Source organism: Hypanus sabinus, chromosome 2, assembly GCF_030144855.1.
Source record: "Hypanus sabinus isolate sHypSab1 chromosome 2, sHypSab1.hap1, whole genome shotgun sequence".
NCBI classification, from domain to species: domain Eukaryota; kingdom Metazoa; phylum Chordata; class Chondrichthyes; order Myliobatiformes; family Dasyatidae; genus Hypanus; species Hypanus sabinus.
Window position 1 is genome coordinate 52,082,596 of NC_082707.1, and position 10,815 is coordinate 52,093,410.

Here is a 10,815-nt window from a genome sequence, read left to right on the forward strand (position 1 = left end):
ATTGTGGCGGCTCATTTCCTAGCGTATGCGAACCGACTCACAATTAGATAGCCTACGGGGGTTTGCGAGCACAGAGCTTTGGAGCCTCTTCGCCATGGGGGGCCGGTTGACAGAGGCTTAAAAGTGAGGCTGAAGTTTTCGAATAAAGTTTTTTCCTTCGACTGCAGTTACCGACTCCGTGTCGTAATTTTAGCGCTGCGTGTAGCACACCGCTACAGGATCTCCATTACTTTTTTTAAAACCTCTCTGCTTCCACACTGCCCTGAACAAATGGCATATTCCATGAGCATATGCTGAATCAGTATAGATGTCTACTTTCTCACCTTCCATCATTTCACACGCAGCTGTCAGGGCTTTGATTTCCACTAGTTGGGCGGAACACGGTTGGGGACAGGACTCCATCCTAATAATCTTATAGCTCGACTGATCCTGCTGCACTACTGAGAACCCTGCATGATTTCCATCATAATCCCTATAACAAGAGCCATCTACGAACAGAACCTTTTTATCTGCATCCTCTAGTGGTTCTGACCGTAAATCTGCTCTCAATTTGGCAAATGTCATCGTCTTCCCTACACAATCATGGGGTTCTCCTTCATCGCCCAAAGGGACAAAATCGGCTATATAATGGTAGTGCATCTCTGTATAGTTATGTCTGGAAATGTCAATAGCATCTGATACGCTGCTATCCTGGCTTGCGTCAGCACAAGTTTCCCTCTTTCCAGCAATTCTGCTACTTTGTGGTGTGTGTACAGAGTCACAGGGTTACAGATGATGCCTTTTCATATGCATAGTACAGCGCCGTCAATCCCTGATAACAGGGTGGATACCCCTGAGCCACCTCATCTAGTCTCGTACTGTAGTATGCTATCGGCTGCTTTGCTTTTCCTGTGCCTGTCTCTTGTGTTAGAACCGCTGTGACATAACCCTCCTGTCAGTTAGATACATACAAATGAAAAACCTTCTTGTAGTCAGGCAAAGCTAATGCTGGTGCTGACTTCAAGTCCTGCTTAATAGTATTGAAAGCTATCTCTGCCTCTCCATTCCACTGTAAGCCGTTCTTCAAATTTGTATGTCCTACTTCTTTCATTATCTTTCTTAAAGGTGCCACAATCTCAGCATATTCTCCTATCCAATCTGAGCTGTACCCTGCCATTCCCAAAAACGTCATCATCTGCCCTACAGTCTGGGGTTTTGGGGCCTTAGTTATTGCCTCAATCTAATCTGGTGCTATCACCTTCACTCCCTTGGATACTACTCTGCCTAAGTCTTGCTGCCTGCAAAATTTCAGTTTCTTTTTGGATACTTTATGTCCTCCGTGCACCAGCTTCTCTAACAGAGTTATAGTGTCCTGCTCACACTGTTCCTTACTGTGGAAGCAAACCAACAGGTCATCCACATACTGTAACAATGTACTTTCCAATGGCATGCCCTCTAGGTCTGCCTTCAGTACCTGATTAAAAACATGTGGTGAATGTTTAAACCCTTGCAGCATTCTGCTATAGGTATACTGAGCACCTCTGTAAGTAAATGCAAACAGATACTGACACTGGTCGGCTAAAGAAATGCTGAAGAAAGCCGAACACAAATCAATCACTGAAAAGTAACTTGCTTCTGGTGGAACATTAGTCAAAAGCGTGTGTGGGATGGGGACTACCGCTGGCCAGTCCTCTACCAAATCATTTACCGCTCGCAAATCATGCACCAATCTCCACTTAGATTTATCTACTTTTAAGACCGGCAGCAACGGGGTATTGCATGGACTGTTTGTTCTTTTAAGCACTCCTATTTCAAGCAACCCCTGCACTGTCAATGCTATTCCCTCTTCTGCTTCTGGTCTTAGAGGGTATTGTGGTCTCCTGGGTGGAATTGCTCCCCTTTTTAGCCTTATTTCCACCGGACTAGCTGTTTTTATTTTCCCTACATCCGTGTCAAGCTGTGACCACAGAATAGACGGCAACTCATCTAACCTTTTATCTTTCTGCTGGCCTCTTTCCTTTCCCAGCAAGGGCATGTGTGGTTGGGGAGTTATTTTGATCTCTCTCACTGTCCCTACCATATCTACACTTACCATTATTTTAATGCAATTGTTGTCTTCTGATATCCACACCTCTGGCGTGATTTTCCTCCACACTGTTAGGGTTTCAGCACTCTTAACTAAGGGTCCTAGGTCTTTAGACTGATATCCCTTGTTTACCAACAACGTTACGTGGGGCGCAGCCTCCGGTATCCTGTAACATTTTACTAAAAAGGTGTTCCACTTAACTTGTAAAGCTGCCCCTTGCTTTCCAATTATCACAGCCTCCCCTTCCAGGTGCTGTTGGGTACATGCCTCCAGGTGCCATCTCTCCTCTAACTCCCTGTTCTCTCGTCAAAAATCACTGTACAATGTAGCTCAGATTTGGGCATTACAGCCCCGGGTAATATAGCCTGCACACCCTTTTTCCATGTTTCCCAGGTTTCCTGAATCTGATCTGCGATGTCTCCTATCCAAAAGACATTAGCCTTCTTGTCTTCTCGCACTATCAATTGAGCCCCTGCTCTTTCCACACTCAGCCCATTTCTGGTGCATTCTAATTTTAATTCCAGTTTCAATAAGGCATCTCTGCCTAATAAATTAATCAGAGTTCCTTTAAGTACTAGCACCGGCAAAACAATTCCTTTATTTCCCATTCTCAACCGCACTGGAGCCGTGCACTGTGTCAACTGTGTTTTCCCTGAGAACCCTACTGCCTTAATAAATTTTCCTGACATGGGAAGGTGAAGGGCATACTGTGGCTGTACACAAGTGTACGTGGCTCCAGTATCTATCATCATTGGTGTCAGTTGCCCTTCTAACATAACCTGAACAATGGGTTCCTCGTCTGCCTCCCTTGTTATCATTGGGTAATGTCCCTTCCCACTCGAGTTCTCGGGGCACCCCAATACCTCGCATAGGGGTTCACAGGTCCGTTTGGGCCTGTGGGGGCTGGTCCTTGGCTAAACTTTAGTTCCCTTCTTATCGGTTCCTGCTGGTGTGTGACAGGCCATGGTGTAAACAGACAATCTCTTCTCATGTGACCTGGCTGATTACATCCCCAGCACAATCTCTCTACCTCTCTTTCCCCCTGTTTCCTCACTGGTCCCCTCTGCCCATAGCTCCTCTGTCCCCCTCCTTGGGACTTCCAGTCCCGTCTGGGCTGTTTGAATTTAGTCTGTTCCTGATAGGGCATTTGTGGGAATGCTCCTCCAAAGACGATTATTGGCATGGGGTTTTCCAGCCCTTGTCTTACAGTATGATCGGTTCCTCCATATAGCAGTGTTTTGTCCAGTTCGATGGCTGTACTCGGACTGGTGGTTGCTGGCAGCATCTTTTTGTTTTTCTCTTTTTCCTTCTTTTTGAGCTCTTCGAGCTGCATTTGTATTAACTTTCTTTGCACATCTTCCTGCTGCTCAGCCAACCTTCATTTGTCTTTCCGGTATTTCTCAACCGCATGGACTACATGGTCTCTAAATTCTTGTGGGGTCATTGACGTTAGCCCAACCACTTCCTCCAGTTTGGATTTTACTTGTGGAGGCATTGCATCCAAAATGCTATGTCGGAACAGTGAGGTCATAAATAAGCTATTCTCCACCTCTTGCTCAGTCTCCAGTCTCCACCTTTTCAACTGGTTTTCTACGTAGGCTGCTGGGTTTTCAGTGTCTCCCAGTGGATCCCCTTTTAGGGCTTTGTGGTCCACTTTGGGTGGATAAAGCTTTCTGAGGGCCTGCCATACCCTCTGCCTCACTCTGTCAAACCCGTCTCCATCAGTTCTTGGGTCGTTCGAGTTTACTATGCCAGCCATTTCCATTAGTTCGTTAAATTTGGAGGTTCCCATCAACCTATCAATAGTGCCTTCAAATCTCCCATAGCCAATAATCGTCCCACCATTTCTTCTTCAAAGGCTCTAATCCATTTCCCTGCTCCTTCATGTAGATTGGGCAGAGTGTTTTTCAGCCCTTCTAGGTCCTGGGATCCCCAAGGGATATACTGCAATTGTCGTGATCCTTTTACTAACAAGGGCATCATTCTTCCTCCTTCTTCCCACCTGCCCTGGCTCTCCTCCTCACCTGACTCCCCATCTGACTCAGGGTGTGTCTTTACTGCCTGTATCTCCTTCCATATCGCCGCTTTTTCCTTCTCGTATTGTTTTTTTTCCTCCTCATTATCCCAAACTTGTACTTCTCCCTGCATGTTTACTGTTCCGGTCAGCAGGGGGCACTGCTTAGGGGTTCCTTCCTCATTATAGGGAGGGGGTTTTTCTGTTTCTTTCGCTTCCGGGTATGGAGCCGAAGCCAGCTTCTCACTTGTACCCTCCTCTCTCTCTAACACACTGTTTCTCCAGCACCTTAGTGTCTTGCTCGCTTGTAATCAATATTCTACCTGTCCTCCTCAGCCTTTTTCCTTCCGATCTAAAGAGTTTTAGCACTTCCATTTCTCGTTCTCTTTTTTGCCCTCTTTTCTTAGATTTATCTTTTGGTTTGTAATTTTTAAATAGTGCCTCCATTTCTTCGCACAAGCTTACATCAAACGTTCCTTCTCTTGGCCACTTTGTGACCAGGTTTTTGGTTCTTTTTTCCCATTTTCTGAAGTTTTTGTGATCTCATATTTATTTATCGGGAATTTTTTGCTCAGAATCTCTACTGCCGTTCCTTTACCTGTCATGTTATTCTCTCTTTTTAAGGTATTTCAGAGATTCACAGTTCGTTTACTGGATAATATTATTTACTCTAATTCTATGCCTAGTCTATCATCTATCTACCAGCGCTTTAAACTATATATTGGACTGTCCTTGTTTCCTATTCTGTTCTGGCCGTACAGACCTCTATTCAGAGCGGTATCCACAGAACTTTCTCTTTGCACCTCGTTTATTCAGACCCTTATCTCTTAAGGCGGTATCCATGAGGATTTTCTCTTTTTTCCTTTCCCTGCCCGTTCAGACCTTCGTTTCATACGAAGCGGTATCCACAGGGATTTTCTCTATTTTCCCTTTCCCCGCCCGTTCAGACCTTCATTTTATACAAAGCGGTATCCACAGAGTGGAATTTTTCTTCTTAACATTAACTTATTTGTACTTGCCCTCGCCGCAGTGTTCTTGATCAATCCTCTAAGCCTCCTGTTAACCCCCAATTCTGCCAGATTCTTTGGACCGGAGAGACCCTTCAGCAGTGGCTCCACACTTCTGAGACTCCAAGACCTCCCCAAAACCAACAGAGTTCTTAGTCCAAATTGTCGCAAAAAGCGCTTACCTTTTGTTTGGGTGCACCCTTAATTCTGTTAGCCTTGTGGGGGTCCCTAGAGGACTGGGAAGCGTCCCCGATCTGCCGTTTCCTTTCCGGTCCTGCCGCGGTCGCCAATTTTGTCGTGGTTTCTTGTGCCCCACAAATGACCACGAGACTCAGAGGATTCTTCAAGAAGGGTTAAACTTTAATTTGCAAATCACAGCTGTGACAGTCATTGAGCTAGTCGCTGATTGCCCACCGATCCTTGGACATAGCATTTTTTATAGCAATCTCCTGGTTTAGTTGCATTAGCATATGCAATCGGTCTATAGTTGCGTACCACACGTACATCCGCCCCGATTGTTTCTACCCATCGACTTAATCATGTTCTAAACTACATCTCTTAGCTACCTCTCATTAACCCACCATTGTCTTCTACATTCTTAATATTTCATTCTCCTACTAAATTGGGTACATGCATAGCAAATAGCAAACTCAGACTACATAATTTACATCTCTTAGCTTCCTCTTATTAACACACCATTGTCTTCTACATTCCTAAGATTTCATTCTCTAGCAAATAGCAAGTTGCAACTTTTATACTCCAATACTACCAATGATGAAAATTGATGTCCTTGAGTGTTCCAGCCAAGAGTTCTGACCTTAGCCAGGCAAGACCTCAAGATTGCTGTTCACCCCCCCTCAAGTTTGTGCAGCTTCAGAGGTATGTGTCAGACAGGGCTATAAGCAGCACTGGGGACTGTATTGGCTCCCTTCCTGTTTATCCTGTATACCTTGGACTTTAGATACAACACTGAGCCATGTCATCTGCAGAAATTCTGTGATGACTCAGCAATAGTTGGGTGTATAAAGGGAGAATGGGAGGATGAATACAGGGCCTTGGTGGAGGACTTCGTCAAATGGTGAAAGATGAATGATCTGCAACTCAACATCAGTAAGATAAAGGAGATGGTGATGGTCTTAAGGAAGACTAACCCTGCACTACTCCATTACTATTGATGGTGAGGATGTGGTGAGGACCTACAAGTTCTTGGGGGTGCACCTGGATGACAGACTTGAGTGGAGAATGGCCAGAGTTGCCTGTACTTCCTGACGAGACCGAGGTCCTTTGGAGTATGCAGGCCTCTCCTTCGCATGTTCTACCAGTCTGTTGTTGCCAGTACAATTTCTATGTGGTGTGCTGGGGCAAAAGCATCAACACGGCTCAATAACTGATCAGAAAGGCTGCTCTGTTATTGAAGTCGAACTGGAGGCTGTATTAGAATAAATGACCCTACAGAAAATCCTGGCAATTCTGGACAATGTTTCTCACCCTCTGCACGTCAGCTCAGCTGAACAGAGGAGCACTTTTAGTAATAAAACTAAGACAACTGTGCTGCTCCAAGAGCATTCTATTAAGTCCTTCTTACCTTGGCCATTAGGCTCTATAATGAGTCAATCTATAGCCGGGGAAGTGATGAGTCCCCTCCTGTTAAGACTGTTTGAGTGATGCACCATCAATGACTCTCGGAGACGGGAGGTGAACGATAGGCTTTTATTAGCAGCAAGACAGAGCACAGCATCTCGGAGACTGAGGGAGGAGCAGTGCCTCCAATCGCCTTTATACAGGGGTCTGTGGGAGGAGCCACAGGAGCAGTCAGCAGAGGGGTTTGTCCAGACAGGTATACATAGTTTACCACATTGAGGCAACTTATTTTTTATTCTTTCTTAACTTCTCTTCTAATATTTGTGTATCTGTGCACTTGTAATGCTACTGTGACACTAATTTCCGTTGGGAACAATAAAGTATCTATCTCCCCAACTAACCTGGCACAGCTTGAGCAATTTTGCGAGGAGGAATGAACAATGCTTGCTGCATCACAATGTGTAAAGCTAATAGAGACTTACCCAGAAAGTCTACTGGCTCTGATAGCTGAGTATTGAGCAAAGGGGGGTGAATACCACTGAACTGTTAATATTCCAGTTTTTAAATTTTTAGTTTTTCCATGCTTTACGATTTTCCCTGTTTTATAGCCTCTCCTGTGAAAAAAAAAGGAGCCTGTGATTCACAAATTTTAAAAATATCTTAGTTAAATTGATGAAAATCCCAGGTTGTAATACACATTTATGCGAACAAAGGGTTGGGGGCTGTTAGTTCTTTCATTTGTACAAACATTTGTAGAACGAATTACATGCTTGCATTCTGAAGTGAAACTTCTATTTTTTCCCCAAAATAATACTGCTGTCATTAATCCATGACTTGAAATGGTGAAAGTGGGCACAAATGTTCTCATGGGTGGTGAATCAGAATGATTCTTGTTTGTATAGCCTTATGAAGTTGAACCAAAGTAACAGTATAATTGAAGCTCAATCTCAAAAAATATACAAAAACAATAAACTTGTAGAACAGAAAACTGTATTTACATTATTTTTATTAATAGATAAAATTCCATCAGACCAACATTTATAAAGATTTTCAGATATTAGAAATGTCATATTCTTTGACTGAGATTTTAGAAATTACCTACCATAAGATTGTTAAATAAATGGGATTTTTTAATCATATATACCCAGAATTTTATATAATACAGAGTTGAATGTAATGTACAATAACAAATACAAACTGTGTTCCAAACTGAGTTTAGAAAAATTAAGGGTGATCTTATTGAAATATACAAGATCCTAATGGGTCATGACAGGGTAGAGGTCAGGAGGTTTTCATCAGTGGGAGAGGCTCAAACGAGGGGATGTAATTTCAAGGTAAGGGCTAGTTATTTAAAACTAGGATACATTATTGTTATTTTAGACACAGCACAGAGCAGGTCTTTTTGCTCAATGAGCCACACTGCCTAGCAACTCATCTATTTTAACCCTAATCTAATCACAGGACAATTTACAATGATCTATTAATCAACTAACCAATACATCTTTGGAACGTGGGAGGAAACGAAGCATCTAGAGGAAACCTACGTGTTTGCTGGGACAAATGGACCAACTCCTAAGAGACAAGATTGGAATTGAACTTTAACTTTGAATTTTAATGCCCCGAGATTTAATACCATCTCACTAACCTCTACTTACTTTGGTGCCCATTCGTCTCATAAGGTAGTGCATCTCTGCAGTTCTTTCCCAAGGTGTTGTGGAGGATAACACATTAAAACCTAATTCTGAAAAATAGTCAAGTTAAATTCAAGTGTTGATCATTGTGATAATGAATGGAACATAATCCTCAAAATGGACTCAAAAACAATTATGTTCCAATTTCTGACACAAACTATTATGCTAAGTTCAGAAATGAACAGAACTGCAGTAAAATTTTGCACTTTCAAAACCCTCAGAGCATTAATGATCTGAAATTCAATTACAATACACTTCTGGTGTTTGAACTGTCAACATTAATTGTAAATGCATTTCAACCAAATTGACACAAAACTGGATCAGAAAATTGTATTTATAGGTACAATCCAATTATATCTTTAACTCAATAACCTATAGATACATTGTTTTCACGTAAAAATAAAATTCTGTACAGTATATGTAATTGCAAAGTAGTGCAAAGAATATTCCAGTAGAGGGCAGTAAAGTACTAAAATTGTTTCAGTAGCAAATATTCTTGTCATTTTTAATGCTTTGAAGTGAATACTAAACACAAACAAAATTAACTTTAATTTATTAGAAATCATTTTTCAGGTTTGCAATGAACTGACCAGTAATAAGTCATCGGCTGGTTGTATCCCCACCCATCATGTTCCTCATTTAATGACTATTTGATACAATTGAATGGCTTGCCGGATGCCAGTGAAGCATAGATGACAGGCATGTTTTCCTTCTTAATTGAAATATTGTTCTACTAGTAATTTATTTCATTTTACATGCTTTACATTTCAGATACTTACATAAACCCACAGCCATTCATCATTGAAGCTCCACATTAGCACTTAGTCCAAAGAAAATTTTGCTTATCTAGCATTGACTATCTATTTAACTCGTAAAGGCCCTTGCTTTTCATTGTTTTGTAACCCAACTTTTTATACCCATTTTTCACTCTGTCCTATCATCCCTTTGATTATACAGACAGACATACTTTATTGATCCCGAGGGAAACTTGAGTTTCGTTACAGCTGTGCCAACCAAGAATAGTGCAGAAATATAGCAATATAAACCATAAATAAGTCAATAATAAGTTAATCATTCCAAGTGGAAATAAGTCCAGGACCAGCCTATTGGCTCAGGGTATCTGGCACTCCGAGGGAGGAGTTGTAAAGTTTGATGGCTACGGGTAGGAATGACTTCCTATGATGCTCAGTGTTACATCTCAGTAGAATGAGTCTCTGGCTGAATGTACTCCTGTGCCTAACCAGTACATTATGGAGTGGATGGGAGTCATTGTCCAAGATGGCATGCAACTTGGACAGCATCCTCTTCTCAGACACCTCCAACAATCAATCCAAGATTTAAAATTAAAATGTCCTGACGAAGGGTCTCGGCCCGAAACGTCAACAGTGCTTCTTCTTATAGATGCTGCCTGGCCTGCTGTGTTCCACCAGCATTTTGTGTGTGTTGTTTAAAATTAACCATTGGTACAGTATTAATTTTTATTTTTTGGAAGTGTCAAACTTTTACATTTTAATGCTTACGACTTTTACCCTTGGAAAAGCTGCCTATAGTTTTTGACTATACCTCTGGTCCCAAAGAAACCAAACAGCAAAAATAGCTTCTCTCCAGATTTTGCCCTCAAATAATTTTTTTAATTAATCACCCTTTAAATCTTCCAAATTCACAGTAGTACACTGTGTTTAATCTCCTCCTTCATTTGAATCCTTGATATCTAGGTATCATTTGTCACAACCAGAGTTGTTTACAATGCTCCTAATGTAGTCCACCTGGGGGTTTGTACAAGATCCATCTTGTTTTAGAGAGTTTAAGACATAAAGGCCAACATTCCTTTTACTGCACCCAACATGTAAATAATTCATGCACATGACTTTAATGATCCAATTTTACAGGTGTTGGGATGCTTTCTAAGTGACCAGAAACTGTATAGTCCCTTAAATCCAAATGTTTAAACCAACAATGAAATCCATTTCTATAAATTTGGGTATTCTTTCAATCTATAAATAGGAATTTGCAACTTAATACTTGCACATACATTGCATTGCGTACAATGCTGTCTTTCTTCAATAACTATCTTTCTATCCATTAACCTTGTTATTTACAAATACAAGTCAGTCATTAACAGAGATGAGGCATTGCTAGAAACATCCTTCAATACTTCCACATCCTTTTCAATAAAATGGACACCAGAACTGTTCACAATATTCCAATAGTCCAATGGTTCCAAAATATAAAAGGCAAGAAACTCTTAGGCTGACCATTAAGATATAGGCTAAATAAAAGGATATAGGTGATTTTTGGGGAGGTTTAATACACATCATAAACGAAGGAATATTCAGGAACAAGTGACCTTGGTGTACAAGTCCAAGTCCTGTAGTTCCTCAAGTGGGTGCAGGAGATTCACCCGGGTGTACCCTGGGATGAAAAGTTTCAGTTATGAGGAAAGAGTGGACAGGCTGG